The sequence below is a fragment of the Phaethon aethereus genome, assembly GCF_964289735.1.
Source record: "Phaethon aethereus genome assembly, chromosome: 4".
In the NCBI taxonomy this organism is placed as follows: domain Eukaryota; kingdom Metazoa; phylum Chordata; class Aves; order Phaethontiformes; family Phaethontidae; genus Phaethon; species Phaethon aethereus.
The window spans coordinates 57,123,761-57,140,022 of record NC_138578.1 but is presented as its reverse complement, the minus strand read 5'-3'; positions in this window follow the sequence as shown (position 1 = coordinate 57,140,022).

The window sequence follows — 16,262 nt, the reverse complement described above, 5'->3', positions numbered from 1 at the left end:
CAAGGCCTGGAGTTACTCCCTAGGAGTTCTAACTTCCACTCGCCTTCCATAAGGGAAAGAGGTGCTCTGTCCGCAACACTTACTTCCCCCGTTTAATATGTCATAGTTTAAAAGATAGATAATTACATCCTTTCATCTTTCAGTTTCTCCTGATGTAATAAAGGTATAAGGTTAGAAAGAATTATTTGGACATTTCTCAGTTTGTCCGGGTCAGTTTGTCCAGGCAAGACAGGAAAAAATATTTAGGCAGGATCACCTGCTTATGGAAGAAGTGGTTCAGTTCTCTCAGAGCACTGTTTTACTGATTTTCAAGGCCCAGACTCCTACTTGTTTCACTTCCTCCTTTCCAAATGCAAACTTCTAAGGCAGCTGAGATGATCAGTCAGCAGCCATTGCTGGGAATCACAGTTTTATTTGAATAAAACAGTCTCTCTGACATATAAAAAAAGAATCATGAATGTCTAGCTAGACATGGATGAAGAGACGCTAATCTATATCATCACAGACATTAAAGCCGAACATTTCTATGTTGGAAGGAATTCACATGCTAATTTTCTAGAGATGCACATTGATTCATGGACTAATCAGATGTTTCTTTCAGGACATGGTGGTACAGGCATAACTGTCCTGTAACAACCTGTCTCAGAGCTAAAGAAGCCTTCTTGCAGAGCACGGTTGTTAGCAGGACAGGTATAGCTTCAGAGACCAGTTTTCTCCCTCACTCTTTCTCTTCTTTTCCCCAATTTCCTTAGCTTTCTGTGCAAATTTTACCTTGAGGTATTACCAGTAGTACAGGTTTTGATTCTTCATTTTGGTTAATCAGTGTTACTTCCTCCTTTTTCTATATTATGCTCAGTACAAAACTCCCATGGTACATCCCTGTTGCAAAATAATAATAGATATATTTAATAAAAAAACCTTCTGGCTTACTGACAGTTTTCTAGCATGTTCCAAAGATCTCTTTTGGGCTTTCATTATTTTAAATGAACAACAAAGGCCCCTGTGGTCACCTGAGCAAGTGTCTGTGCTAGAACCTACTTTATTAAATTTTTAATGATTTTCTTATCCCAGGAAGACTCTTCTGATGGTTTTTCCAGAAGTGATGACTCATCTCATTTCCTTAGATCCTCAGGGTAAATTGCAATAAGTAGAGGCAAACCCCTCATAGATTTTTACCAAAGGCATACAGGTCTTGCAAAATGTTTTTGTGCTCGTCACAAAATGTTATGTAGCCTATTTTCTATGGGAATTTTAAGTTTAGAAAAGTTTAGTGAAGCTGCTATGTTGTTTGCTTATTGCTCATGACTTATGGTAAGTCTTAATCATCAAAATTGATATCAACTAATTCTTGCTCAAAGATTTATCTGTTTTGATCCATTAACAAATTCAACTGCAGATTACTGTGTTCACTTTTAAAATAATTGTGTTATTTATCATTAGTTATCCTTAATGGGATGTGATACAGCAACCTCTTTTCAAGCTGAAGCTCAATATCTACAAAAGGCATGTTTTGAAAGAACTCTTTCCTTTTATTACAGTGAGAAAGATAAGTCTGTCTTTTCAAAGATGAGTCTAATCTAGATTCTAATTACATACAAAAATTAATCTTTTGAAAAATCTGAAAAACTCTAAAAAATGAGAGACTACAAACACTGTAGTAGAATTGATTATTTCTTAGATCCATGTGTTTTTTTAACGTTATCTAGGTATAACAACGTTAAAGACCAAGTAATACAGTTTTATTTTGATCTCTTGATGGGTGCTATATATTAGTTAGGTAATGAGGTGATTGATATTGATATTGAAATTTATATTAATATAAGACAGCCTGGGTATTGCAGTCTTGGGTGTTACACAATTCATTTCATCCCCTCTGGTTCTAAGCACAACCACAGAAAGCACCTGCAGGTGCAGATTTATCAGTAATTGTGGGCTGGATTTAGTCAACCTGATTTAGGAGCTCTTTCATGGGAAATATGAAGTACCTGCATATACATGGGATCCAGACTTGTCCTCTTTTGAGAACTGCAGCTAAATGAACAAAACCACCACCCTTCTTTTGTAAAATAGGGGCACTATTGGGACATTTGGGCTTTAAACTTTTAGAATTCAAAAATTAATTCCTGTCCTCTAAAAACAAACATTTCTGAGACTGTAGACAATTGAAATGAACAACAAGGAAAGCTTCAGGAGCTGAATCTTAATCAGTTCAGGTACCTACAGTGCCAGGTAGTCTTGGAAAGGAGATGGTCTGGATCATATGTTAGGACAGAGTGCATTTTTGTCTTTGGCAGGTTTGATTTCACACTACCCCACAGATTTATACTAAAACATGTTAATATACACACATATTTAATATCTATTAATTCTTAAACTTTTTAACCTTGCATTTCCTCTTCCAGGGTTAACACTTTATTTTGTCTTGACTGAGTCAGCCTCACTTCTCTGTGCACTTTCATCTATGCTGTTGCATATGATGTTGTGACTCAAGATGAATGCCACTCCCAGTGGAAAACATACTTTCAGCTGTTAGAGGAAAAAATCCATGTTGATTTCTTTTGTTCAACTAGAGATTTGAGAAACAGATCTTGAGACAAAATTCCAAGGTCTATTCATGAGGAGAAATTCTGGGCTGCTATTCTCATCCTGAAAAGCTGGAGGACCAGGGGAATCAATATGTGCTTCCTTTCATAAGACTTCCATGAAGCCTGCAAAATTTGCAGGGATTCTGGAAGCTTTTGATGTCCAAATAATAAATAACCTTATTCATTAGTTATTACCACTTCCTCTCAAGTCTTATCCTAGGATGCATTTTATGCTAAAAGATTTGGGTGTCAAATGTAAAGTCTACTGTTCCAATATGTCTTACATAATAGTACTCATGTGATGACGTCTTTGATCTGGTATAAGAAGGTGATAGCTTGGGTCTGAATTTTACAAAAGCACCGAGTAATCCTGCAGAAGGTGTTGCATACATAAATAATTTTGTTTATCTCATATCATGGCACAAATAAAATGCAGTAGGGGCTGTTGTGAGGTTGCATGTAGCTTCTGTCAGCCCTCCCTTGAGATGATGACTGTGTTTTGGGATTTACGTATAAAGCAGAGAACAGGCTAGAACTCCCATGGAAGATCATCCCTTTGATAATGGTACAGCTAGTAACAAACATCCCACTACTTAAATTACAACAAGGAATTTCAAATACATGCCGATAAAAATCAGAATGCAGCTGCCTATTGGAGTCTTTTCTAACGTTTATTCATGTTTTATGTATTTATTTCTGTGTGGAAAAGGTGGCTTATTTTTTTTTCCCTGCTCTGAGGGACTCGTGGCCAACAAGTTATTTGCAGAGTAGAAGAAAAACAGGAATAATATATGGAACATATGTCAATATTTATTTCATTCAACCTACAATATGCATGAGATTCTTCTGTGAGTTCATTAGATTTTTATCCTGGGGATGACTGTCTTGGACAAACAGTACCTAAAAACAGTTGCATATTTCAGCTGAAGTCCCACAAACAGTTTATTTTTTTTTTTTGTGTTCTATCATAACATCAATTCAGGATCAATGATTTAATTTATCATTTGTGGTAGGTTGAGTGCAGGAGCTGCACTTGACAGATCACTAGATATAATGCAACCAATTGAAATAAAAACAATACTTAAATTTTGACAGCTGTATCAGTGGCAGCAGCAGCAAGGAGAGAGTGCTGTGGAAGCAGCCTCTCCTGACAAAACCAGAATGATACCCCCCTTCCTCCCAAGGTTTTGGGTATCTGTTCTTATTGTCATTTGATGAGATTATGTCATGACCTTGTTGCAAATGTCTGTGAATAGTGCTGCCTCACTGGATTTTTCCTAATTTCTGTCCAGGTTTTCTATGTATTTTCTATGTATGCAGCACTGTTGCATTAGTTTGCACGGTCAATAGTAAAATGTCTCTATATAGTGGAAAGTATAAGATATTTTCAGCTGGCTGAGGAAAATATTTTGAAGTTACATCAGTAGTACTCATAAGGCTGCTATGATTGGAAAATGATTTTTAAGTGCATTATGCAATGGTTTAGGAATGAGAAGACAGCCAAAGGGTGGGGAAGAACAAGGTTAGGTGCTAGACAGAGAAACTGTACATATGCAAATATAGTTCCATCTAAAGAAGTCACCCGTGGTGTTGAAAGAGATAGCATGATCTGTGGATCTAATGAAAAGTTGTTGCACTCAAGGTCATCAGCAACTGGAGAAGAGCAAGTATTACTTCCATCTAAAGAACAGCAAGAAGGACTCAGGGAAGTGTAGGCTTCACCACAATCCCTGATCAGGAAACATACCCTCTTGGAATTAACTTCCAAGCAAGAAAGTAATCAAATTAGTCACTGTGGATTTACCAGGGTAAATCTTGCTTGCCCCAGCTACTTGCTTTCTCTGAAGAAAAGACCAGAAATGTGTGTGAGAGAAGAGTGGGTTAATGCACCTGGACTGTAGCAATGCTTTTGACACCAGCTCTCAGGCATTCTTACTTGGAAATGGAGGAACTGTGGGCTGTGCAAATGGACTGTTGTACAGGTTGAAAACCAGCTGGACTGCCAACCTGCCAAGCTCATAGTGCAGTAATCAATAACTTGATGTTCATTTGGCAGAGGTAACAGAGTACCCTGGGGTCAATACTGGAGCTGATATCATTCAATGTCTTTATCAGCAGCCTGGATGCAGCCTGGATGGTGTGACAGAAATCATTCTCAGCAAATTTATGGATGATGCTACATTGCGGATAAAATTGACTGACATGCCAAACAGCAAAATTTCAGTCCAGAAGAACCAGAATAAAATACAAAAAGGGACTAGCTGAAGCCTCATGACATTTGCTATGAAAAGTATAAATGTCTCAACCCAGAGACAAATAACCATGTAAATCTGCACAGGTTGGGGATTGTCTGAATAGCAAACCTGCTGAAGAGGGCCTGAGCAGTCAGAATGGATGCCGGTTTGAATATCAGCCAACATTGTGCTCTTATTTCAGATAAGACAAACCTCACAAGCCAAATACAGAGGTACATTAAGAGGAGCATGGCCAGTGGGTCAAAGAAAATTGTTGCTGTCATTATTTCCCTCTGCTTGTACTGGTGACGTTGCATCTGAAATTCATCCAATTTTGGGCCAACATTTCAAGAAGGAAGTTGAGAAAACAGGAGAGTGTCCAGTGGAGTGCTGCCAAAATGGTCAGGGACCTAGGGAAAAAAGAAGTCATGAACTATCATGACTGTCAATAAATGTGTAGCTCGATATAATAATGTTGATACCCCATGCACATGGTTTCATTATCTCATGTTTACAATGTATATTTGAAGATCTTTTTTGTATTAGTGAACTGATCTTCAGCAACGATGATTTTCAGAGGTATGACCTTTCATGCTTTTCCCAGATGATCCCAGCTGGGGAGCAGTAGGCTTCAAAGATAGTAGGAATAGGGTTGTTCACTCCTGAAAATGTTTTAAGATCATAGAATCATAGAATCTTTGGGTTGGAAAGGAACTTTAAAGCTCATCTAGTCCAATCCCCCTGCAATGTGCAAGGACATCTTCAACTAGATCATGTTGCTCAGAGCCCCATCCAACCTCACCTGGAATGTTTCCAGGCATGGAACATCTACCACCTCTCGGGGCAACCTGTGCCAGGGTTTCACCACACTCATTGGAAAATTCCTTCCTTACATCTAGTCAAAATCTACCCTTTTTTATTTTAAAACCATTACACCTTGTCCTATCACAAAGAGTATCCTGCTAAAGGGTCTGTCCCCATCTTTCTTGTAAGCTCCCTTTAAGTACTGGCAGGCTGCAATAAGGTCTCCCCGGAGCCTTCTCTTCCTCAGGCTGAACAACCCCAACTCTCTCAGCCTGTCCTCACAGGAGAGGTGTTCCATCCCTCTGATCATTTTGGTGGCCCTCCTCTGGACCCACTCCAACAGATCCATGTCTTTCCTGTGCTGAGGGCTCCAGAGCTGGATGGAGTACTGCAGGTGGGGTCTCACCAGAGCAGAGGGGCACAATCATTTCCCTTGACCTGCTGGCCATGCTTCTGATGCAGCCCAGGGTACAGTTGGCCTTCTGGGCTGTGAGTGCACATTGCCGACTCATGTCCAGCTTCTCATCCACCAGTACTCTCAAGTCCTTCTTGGATGCCAACAGTCATATAGAGATTGCTCAAGTTATGTTTTGAAGCTTTACTTTGCATTGCACATACCTAAGACATCTTTTTAAAAATAAAATCATTGATTTTCATGTAGTGATAAATGATGCCAGTAACTGGGACCTTTGGCACCTATCTTCAAGTCTTTTTCTGTGTCTGCAGGTGTAATTTTTCATCTATAGTGATCTGCTACAAGGTTATGAAGATGGCTGCTTCTGGAAAATCATGTAATAAAGTATCTGACATTACTGTTAGTGCCTTCAGTTCAGTGCAAGGAATTATTTTTTTGTAAGCATGAAAAGGCAACAAAACAGTGACCTGGTTTAGTTAAAAAAACAAGTCCAGCTGTACAGAGCTCTTTGCAAAATCTGGGTCTTGTTTTTACCATATGGATATTGTATATAAAAGAAAATATCATAGTCGTGCTGAGAGTGGCCTACTTTGCAGTGTGCCTGGATACTGAAAAGGCTCAGCAGTGCCACTTAGATATTGTGATTCTCTTCTCATTGAAGTGAATGATCTTGGCATGTGATGTGTAGATGATAACTATAGACTTTATAGTCATGGTTGTGGCATTTGGACCACTAATTGTGTTACTGCCAGAGCAGGCATTGAATTCAGCTCTAAGTGGTCTACAAGCCAAGTTAGGACTCACTGCACGTCTTGCGCATCGCTCTATGTATTTATTCTTCCCTTATCGTTGGTCATTATGTATTCAGTTGCTATTATGGACATAATGCTTTTCTCTCCACTTCTTGTCTGAACATCTCGTTCTCTCTCTATAAGGTTCCGGACCTGTTGGGAAATCAGCCAGGGATGCTGAAGCTTTCGTCTTTGGAGCTTAATGTGTTGTGATAAGTTTGTGCAGGCTGCAGGCAGTCCCACAAGGGACTTCAGCATTTTAGAGGTTTATAAAAATAGGGCGGCTGGTTCACCTTCACAAGTCTTTACAACAAAGTGATGATGTAATCTCAGGGAGGTGGTTTCTCACTCTTACAGAAGCCTGACGTATACCTGACATTGGCCTTTGGCACAGAGCACCCACTTTCCATCTTTTCTTTCTATTATACTGATGAGCCTCATAGTACTTTAGCAAACAGCCTGGTGCCAGGGAGTTAACAACTGGGTATCTTCACCCAGGGGCATATCTTGATGCTGCTCTGCTTGGTTACTTGGACATGCTTCTGCTATGGATGTCTGAGAGACACTTGCCCATATGTGTGAAAAAGCGTGCTGTTTATTCTGCTGCAGCAATTTGTCTCTGGTTAATTTTAAGATAAATTTAGTTTAAGGTCTGGGGAAAATATAATCACATCAGTGACTCTGGAAGGGAAGGTAACTCTAAAATCTGAAAGACAAATATCAGTTTAAGTGGCTTGAAATCAGATCTTTGTAACAAGGGATTGGAAATACATATATTAGTTCCTCGGTTTTGATTTTGTCCTCTTTGTATTCTAAAAAGCTAGAAGAAATCATATTGAGTATGGATGAGAGGAAAAAGCGTGGAATATTATTTAAACTACAAAGTAATGATTTTAAGGAGATGATCTCAAACAATGGAGACCAGCTGATTGAATCGCCCTATGCTGCTTTGAAAATATAGTTAAAAATTGACAAGGACCTGGGAGTGTAATACTGAGAAATGAAGAGACCTTTAAACAGTTTCTTTCTTTTGGGTTCTTAAATAATAAATAAAATGCAAGATTTATTAAAAAAATGTACTATTTCTGAAGCAGAATACATTAATGAAGTCTGCCTGTTGATTCTGCTTTATACTACTCAAAAACATAATCAAATAACAAAAGAATAGGGAGATCTCATACCCAAGGAGATTAGACCCTCTAGTTAATCCATAACGTACAATTTGTTCTGTTGGAAACTAGTACTAGTAAAGTCAGGACTATCAGGATACTGGTCATACAATTTACAGCAGACAAGAACTGGCTTGGGACACTCTTGTAAAATAAATAACATTGTAATATATGCATTAAGAATATATATAATTGTCTAGAACAACACAGGTTTTGAGACAGGAACTTCTAATAGGGATGTCACTGTACATAAATCTAGGTCTCTGTACATCTCACAATTTAGAAGAGCTAAACATTTTCCACACTGGTAGGATCCACTTCCCCACCTTTGGCAGACCGCTCTAGTCTCACCACTAGTCCTGTGGAATGCAGAGGCTGTATCCCACACCACTGGGAGACCTATATCATGAGAGACCATTCATGTCAGGTCGTCTTGTTCATATTTCCAAATAAAAGGGAGAAAAGGGTTGGGGGGAAGAGTCTATTTATTTTCTAGCATTAATTTGTATTGAAATTCTAGTGTTCACAAGTTATAAGCCACAGTTTTCACCAAAAAGGATTATCTTTGGTTTAGGAAAAGAACTCCAAAAGGCAATTTGGTTAACTTTGCCAATGTGTTTACTGTCAGATAACTTCAACCGTGCCTCATTTCTAGTTCCGGGTCTCCTGCTCATCTGTTCTGTAGGTATATTGTTTGCTCCTCTGTTCTTTTTTGGGGTGAACCAACTGGATTCCATGAGATAAAATCCACCTTCAGTTCTGGAGATAGTTTGCTCCTGTGATTTCTTGCAACCAGAGATACAACGAAGACTGAAGCCAGGCTTATGTTCTCAATCTCTCCCACACATCCTCCAGCCATACCATGGGGCACATAACAGAGACCCAGCGGCCATCCTACTGAAGACAGGAGCTGTTGTGAGGGCCTGCCCTGTCTGGGTGGGTATGAGTCAAGGAGGGGCATGTGGGCAGAGTTTGAGATCTTCTAAAGACAGGAATGTTAAAAGGTCTGGAAGCCCAGATACAAACATCAAACTGCTCATCAACACTGCACCTCTGAAAGGGAAGATTATCTTCCCATCTATGGAAATTTTGTCCCTAGAATCATAATTACAAAAATGAGCTCAATAAGGCTACTGAAGTCATCATGGGTAGAGTGAGAATGCTGTTTCTGGAGGCAATAATTATAATTATTATATACCTAACTTCTGGGGTTGTGCTCTTGTCATGTACATCAGTTTAGTTATCTACTGGGAGCTGGAGCCTCAAGGAAAAAGTCAATACAGGTCAAATTCTGTAACTGTAGCTGAACATTTTTCCTCTGCATCACTACCAAACAAATGATTGTCAGTGGGACTTTGAGTGTTGGTGGAGTTTCCTTAATCAGGTTGGATGGGGCTTTAAGCAACCTGATCTAGTTGAAGATGTCCCTGCTCATTGTGAGGAGGTTGGACTAGATGACCTTAAAGGGTCCCTTCCAACCCAAACTATTCTACGAGTCTATGATTCTATGGCTATGATTTATTCCTGAACAACTTATGACTTATGAAAAAGTGAATTGCATTCTTATAAATCAGGTTCACCCATAGAGATTAATTTGAAGGGATTTGTCATATGTGTAGTCCTTCTGGTGAAATAGCAGCTCCAAATTATAGGTCATGAAGAAGAATTCTAAAGGAATGAGTTATTTAGCCTGCTAAACAGGAAAGAAACAAAAATAAAAATAGAGGGACAAAAGGTGCAAACTTTTGTTTATAAAGAAAAAATTAAGCATTTGCTAAAGGATACAGTGTGGCAGAGTGTGGTGATCAGAACTGGAGATGCAGGTGAGAGCCATGACTAGTGTGGAAAGGGTATTGTGCAGAAGTTCCAAAGCAAGGACATGGAGTCAGAACTGGAATCAGAATAAAGCAAGGAAATAAAAAAAAAAAACCCCAAAAAAACCTGATGTTATGGAAATATTACAAAATATTTAAGAGTTAACTTATGTAGAGTTAAATATATGTAGACTATACATATAGTATACTCAATAATATACTCAACAAAATAATAACTCAATTAAGAGTTAAATATAAGTAGACTAGTGCACAGAAAAGAACGCTGAGAAAGAAATAAGGGCCAGTTTGGAAATGCAAAGAAAAGTAAAGAGAAGGGTGAGATTTCTAAGAGATGAGGGGATTTGTCAGGATCGAAGTGAAAACATGAATGTGAGGGGAAAGGAACAAGGAAAACTAATTTTGACTTTGCAGTCTAGTTTCAGTGACTGGTGAAAGGAAGGAAGAAATACTGAAAAATAGGTAGTCTTCTGAAGTTCAATTTTAGAGTTTCTATTTTACTGATTTGAAAAAGTTAGAAAGGTAATCTGAGGAGAGACAATAATGTGAATCCTGATTAAAGGCAGAGTGATGACACAAGTCAAGTTGACAGAAGACAGTGGCTGAATGCAAAACTGATTATTTTCTGAGTTCGCCCTCCCTCTGCTTTGCTTATACAAAAGTAGTGTTAACTGCAAGGCCAGATAGTCTGAGGAGTCTGTTTTATCACAGCTATGAGTCTAGAGTATCAGACCTGAAATCATCAAGGTTATATATAAATTTAAAGTGGTTTTGAGATGCTCATTCCTCCTAGAGGTAACAACTGCGACGTTATTTATTTATTTATTTATTTATAACTAATCAAGAAGTAGTATGGCACCATTGCGGGTGAAGGCTTTGGCAACTAGTCCACTCTTTAGTCAGGTTCAGATTATGTTAATGCAGCTTCTGAAAATGACTGATGTAAAACAGGGAGATGTCATCCTAGGAGCCAGAAGGAAAGAAAAGGCCTAATTCTTGCTGCTGTGGCTGTTGCTGCAGCTGCTGGAGGGAGACAAAGCAGTTCTGCAATGTATGTCCTTTCCAGCCACTGTAAGGTCATTCTGATCTACTGCTCTGTCAGTGCCCTATTTTATTTCAGGGGTGAGCTTCAGTAGTAGATAAATTGATTCCTACATGGACTGTGAATGTAGTGCCTTGGGAAACTTCAAAAAATGGAAATATACAAATAAAACTAATTATCATTTTTGCTATTGAAAGAAAAATAAGAGTGTGTTCCACCAGCTGGGAATGCCTTCTGGTGAATTACTCATGATCACCTACAGCAGACAGTCAGAAAGTCTATTCCCAGCTTCTTCTCTCTTTCCAATTTGGTCCCTGCCAGTACCTATTTCTGGCTCATAAATTCTTCAAAAGGCAAAATGAAGCCGCTTAAAAGTCTTGATACTTCTGCTCCACAACAGCCATTCTGTTAAAGCTGCTGAGAGAGAGATCAGGACAAATGGCTGCTTTTTCAGGGGGAGTTCTGCCCTGTAAGATGACTGTTTCATGTCTATGTTTTTACATCAGGATTTTGGTAGCGATCAGAGAAAACTACCGATTTGCCTTGGGTATATGACACAATCCAAAATAATTTGGAAGGGATATTTTCGCAGCATGAACTGCTCAGAGCGCAGAGGACTTGAAGGGCTGCCTTTTCATTGTCATTCCATTAGTGCGAACAGAAGCTGTACTTGTAACTCCCTGTGTAATTTGAGAAACTTCAGTAACAACTGTAAACAACCTGTCAAGTCTTTCTGACTTTTAAGAAATCTTTTCTTCAACTCAGTGAGGTTTTACCTCACAATCTCAGCTGCTGATTTTTCTTTTTGCTAAAAGTGTATGGGGTTATTTTTCTGTAAACAAAATTGAAAAGGCCAATTTTCTTCTGACTAAGCTTGATTAACTTTTTGTCTCTACCCTAGTAAAATTGATTTTCTGTACAGAAAGATTAAACAAATTATATTAATTTAAATACACTCAAAGCCATGATGTTTATTAAAGATACAGCAAATGTGCCTCTCAGCTTGCAAGATGTAACTACTTAATCTTGCAGTTCTCTGCGAGACATACGCTCTATAAATTTTATAATATGTATAAGTAGTTGTTTCCCATTACTCATTATAACTGTAGTTAATGTCAAAAGAGAAGTTTACAGACATTTGTAAGAAGATGTAGAAATACTGGTGAGAAGACAATGTGTGCTACAGCCTGTGCCTAGAAGGTGTCAGCACAGCTCTCCGGAGTGAGGGGATATCAATACAGGCTGAAGGATGAAGGGACTGAGAACAGCCTTGCCAAGAAGGACTTGGGGGACTGGTGGATGAAAAGCTGGACATGAGCTGGCAATGTGTGCTTGTAGCCCAGAAGGCCAACCGTATCCTGGTTGCATCCAAAGCAGCGTGGCCAGCAGGTTGACGGAGGTCATTCTGCCCCTCTGCTCCGCTCTGGTGAGACCCCACCTGGAGTCCTGCGTCCAGCACTGGAGCCCTCAGCACAGGAAAGACATGGACCTGTTGGAGTGGGTCCAGAGAAGGGCCACAAAAATGATCAGTGGGATGGAGCAGCTCTCCTATGAGGACAGACTGAGAGAGTTGGGGCTGTTCAGCCTGGAGAAGAGGGGAGAAGAGAAGAGGGGAGGTGCTCCAGGGAGACCTTATTGCAGCCTTTCAGTACGAAAGATGGGGACAGACTTTTTAGCACGGCCTGTTGTGATTGGACAAGGGGTAATGGTTTGAAACTAAAAAAGGGTAGATTTTTACTAGATGTAAAGAAGAAATTTTTCCCAATGAGGGTGGTGAAACACTGGCACAGGTTGCCCAGAGAGGTGGTAGGTGCCCCATCCCTCGAAACATTCCAGGCCAGGTTGGACTGGGCTCTGAGCAACCTGCTCTAGTTGAATATGTCCCTGCTCACTGCAGGGGTGTTGGACTAGATGGCCTTTAAAGGTCCCTTCCAACCCAAAGTAGTCTATGATTTTATAATTCTGTGGTAATCATGGGCTGGTACAGGACTCAGCTGGGGTCCCCTTCCTTACCTGAATGTCTCTCCCCTCCTGATCTCTGCAAGAATGCTCGTTCCAGGCTTCTATGACCTTTGCAGGTATTTGAAATGGTAAGAGCAGACATGCCATTATGAATAGGTGCTGCTGAAGAGGGGATACACCTGAGAAAGGCAAGGACAAATGAACATTTTCCTTGTGCCAGAGCAACAACCGTTGTGACTGAGAGAAGAAAGTACTGGTGTTTGAGTCAGAGAGCTGAAAGATGGAAAAGATGCTTTTATTATAAAGATGGGTTTAAACTCTTTCCATTAGTGGCTACAAAAAAATTATAAAACCAATGTTCATGCCTTAGCACTATTGAACACTTGACATTTCCATCTTGGGGAGAATAATTGGGATTAATTTGCTCATTTTGTTTATTTAAGGCCTTATACAATTCCACAGTGTCTTCTTTGTTGTGCATGGAGGGGTCTTTTTCTTTTCAAAAGGTTGGCTAGGGCTTGCAAACTGAAACCTGAACTGCTTTTTTTTGCTTGCTAAAGAGATTACGTTTTTTTCTGCAGAGGAATGAATACCTGCCTACAAAAGAAAAAAAAAAAAGACTGAAATGTAATGGAAATTTCAATTAGTGCTCAGCCAAAGCAGGACCTGTGACTATAACTTGACTCAATCATATTTCCATTTGTTCTCTCATTTTAGTAGGATTCGCTCTGATGGGATTGCAATACTACCTAGCTGTGAGGTCGAAACTGTAAGCTTTCCTTTATCTGTGAAAACTGACATTTTTCATTTTCTTCTTGAAATAGCAGTTTTAAGCTATACTGTATGTAATAAAGGGCTTCTACTTTCTTTTCCAGAGATAGCTAGAGTCCACTATCCTAGGGAGTGACCTCTATGTTTACTTTTTAAAGTACTTTGGTATCCTGAAATACAACTTTCTGTGTGAGAATGTCAGTTTTTGTTACCATTAAATCAGAAGCTTGGCAGTTTCACACTTATACTACTATTTCTTGCTGTTGCTGCTAAAAAAAAACAGGTGAAATGTCATAAATTTCACACTCAGAGCAGACTGGACAAAGCCTTGCCTCTGGATTTGTAAATGCTTATATAGAATTGACAACATATCTTAAACGCTTCCATTACAGAGGCTTTGCTTCTGGTCTGACATAGTCAGAAACTGAATCATGTTGTACAAGATTATTTTCATGTAGTGGAAATACAGGAAGCTCATCAAACACAGGAGTGTCTGTGATTTTATCCGTTAAAGAAGATTAGCTCACCAGGGCAGAAACTGTTGTTTAATGTAAAGCCATACGATACGCACCTGGAGGAAGGTACTGCTACTGGTTAACCATGCTTAAGTGAGAGATGGTTATCAAAAAGAAACTCCTTTGAGTCAGTGGCCTTTCAGGAGACATTTAGATGAGAGCAATGAGATCCTGTGGAATCTCCACAATCCGCTTGGTCCTTGAAGGAATTGGGAAACAAACCTGAATAGAGCTGTAATAACATTTATATGAATTTTGAATATACGAAATTTAGCTCAAGTCAATAACTTCAACTATTAGTATTTATATTATGTCAGCGGCTGAAGACCCCAGCTGCAGATCACAACTGCAACTGGATGAAAAAGTACAAACGGGGGCCAGTTATACATACATGTAGCATAGGGTTATCAAAGTAAAAGAGCTAAAACTTGCAACCTGCTTTCCTGTATTATGAAATGCACTACTGTGGCCTTCAGACCTCTGCTGCCAAGGCAGCTCTATGACTTCTACCAATGGAGAGGTCAGGTTGGAAGTCACGATCCTGTATTTCATGAAAGTGAAAGACAGGATCTAAGAAGTAGAGTATTGAAATCTCAAGAGTATTGAAGAATAGAGAGATCGTTAAAAACACATGTCTTTCTATGTCTTACATCAAATCTCTGTAGGGCACAAAACTTTGTGACTTCAGAACTCCTTGAACTATCACTTGTCACTCCAAGCCACTCTGTCCTCACTCATTGGTGTGCAAAATTATCTCTCTTTCCTACACAAGGATACCCTGAGCTTTATCCAATACCAGTATACACAAATCCCTGACAGAATACACCTTATTAATGAAAGAGCAATCATCCAGTCCAACCTCAGGAACTCAGCACATGATATTGAATGAATGTAATCATACCACACAACTCTTCATTAAATGATATTTTTAGCTTTTTTTAATCTACGAAGTCTTTAGACTTTAATTACTGTGATTGTCATATTTTTCCTCTGTATGAGAAAGAAGATAGAATCAAGGAGAACAATATTCTTTAAAGAGTAAGAAACTGTAATGAGACTTCTTGTAATTCAAGTCACTGATTTTTTATATATGTATAACTCTCATTAAAAGTATTCTCATGTGGAAAAAGCATAAGCAATTTTGGTTTCACAGCCTGCAACTTCTATTTAGTAGGTTTTCATTTCATATATATACATACTTACTTATATATTCATACATGCATATATCCCACACTGGAAGGACACATTGAATTTAGCCACATGAATCAAGAGCTAAAATGGGAAGAAATGAAAATTAGGCAAAGATAAAAGGAAGAGGAACTTTATGTGTGATATTTCAATGACTTCCCAAATTCATATGTGCAAACCTTTGCTTCCAAATTGCAGATTAAGCAAGCATTCAGTGATGAGAGCAGAGAGTGATAGTTTGTATTTGAGGAGAAAGAGTGCAGATTGAAAAAGAAATTGTACTCATCTATATGTACAACACAATTTGCATGCAGCTATACATATTTTGTCGAAAAGGACATTCTGATGAATCTATGCATGAAGCTGTTCACATTTGGCAAATGTAGAGAAAGATTTGATCTCCAGACTAAAGCATTCCAGCAGAGAACAGTTGGGTACATAAAAATGATATTCATCTCTAAATGTGGGCTCACATGTATTTTACCCCCAAAAATGAAGGTTCTGCCATTTCTAAGAGCATTTAGGTTTTTTTCTGCAGTACTACTGTCCATGTCAACTATCAAGAGTACTTCAGTTGTTTACCTCAATATTAATTACCTGCACAATTATTAGCACTGTAGTTTGTGAAAAAACAAAGCACATTTCAAGACCAGTGTTCCAGTTCCAATATATAACTCTTTGACTTTGCAACTGTGGTAATTTAGGAAATTCTGTAATATGAATAGGTCATTAACTCCATTTTAGTTTTAAAAATTGCTGCATCCTGGAATACTCCGGCTGGTGAACCCAACAGTAAAGTGTCAGGCCTGGCCCCTCCCCAAGATTAGCTAGGAAGGTGAAGATGATGGAGATTAGCTGGCCAGGAGGGAAGTTTAAAGTGCTGGAATTCCTTCAGCCAACCCTCTACCTCTGGAGATAGCAGCTGGACAGATGCAGAACATTCACAGAAGTAGA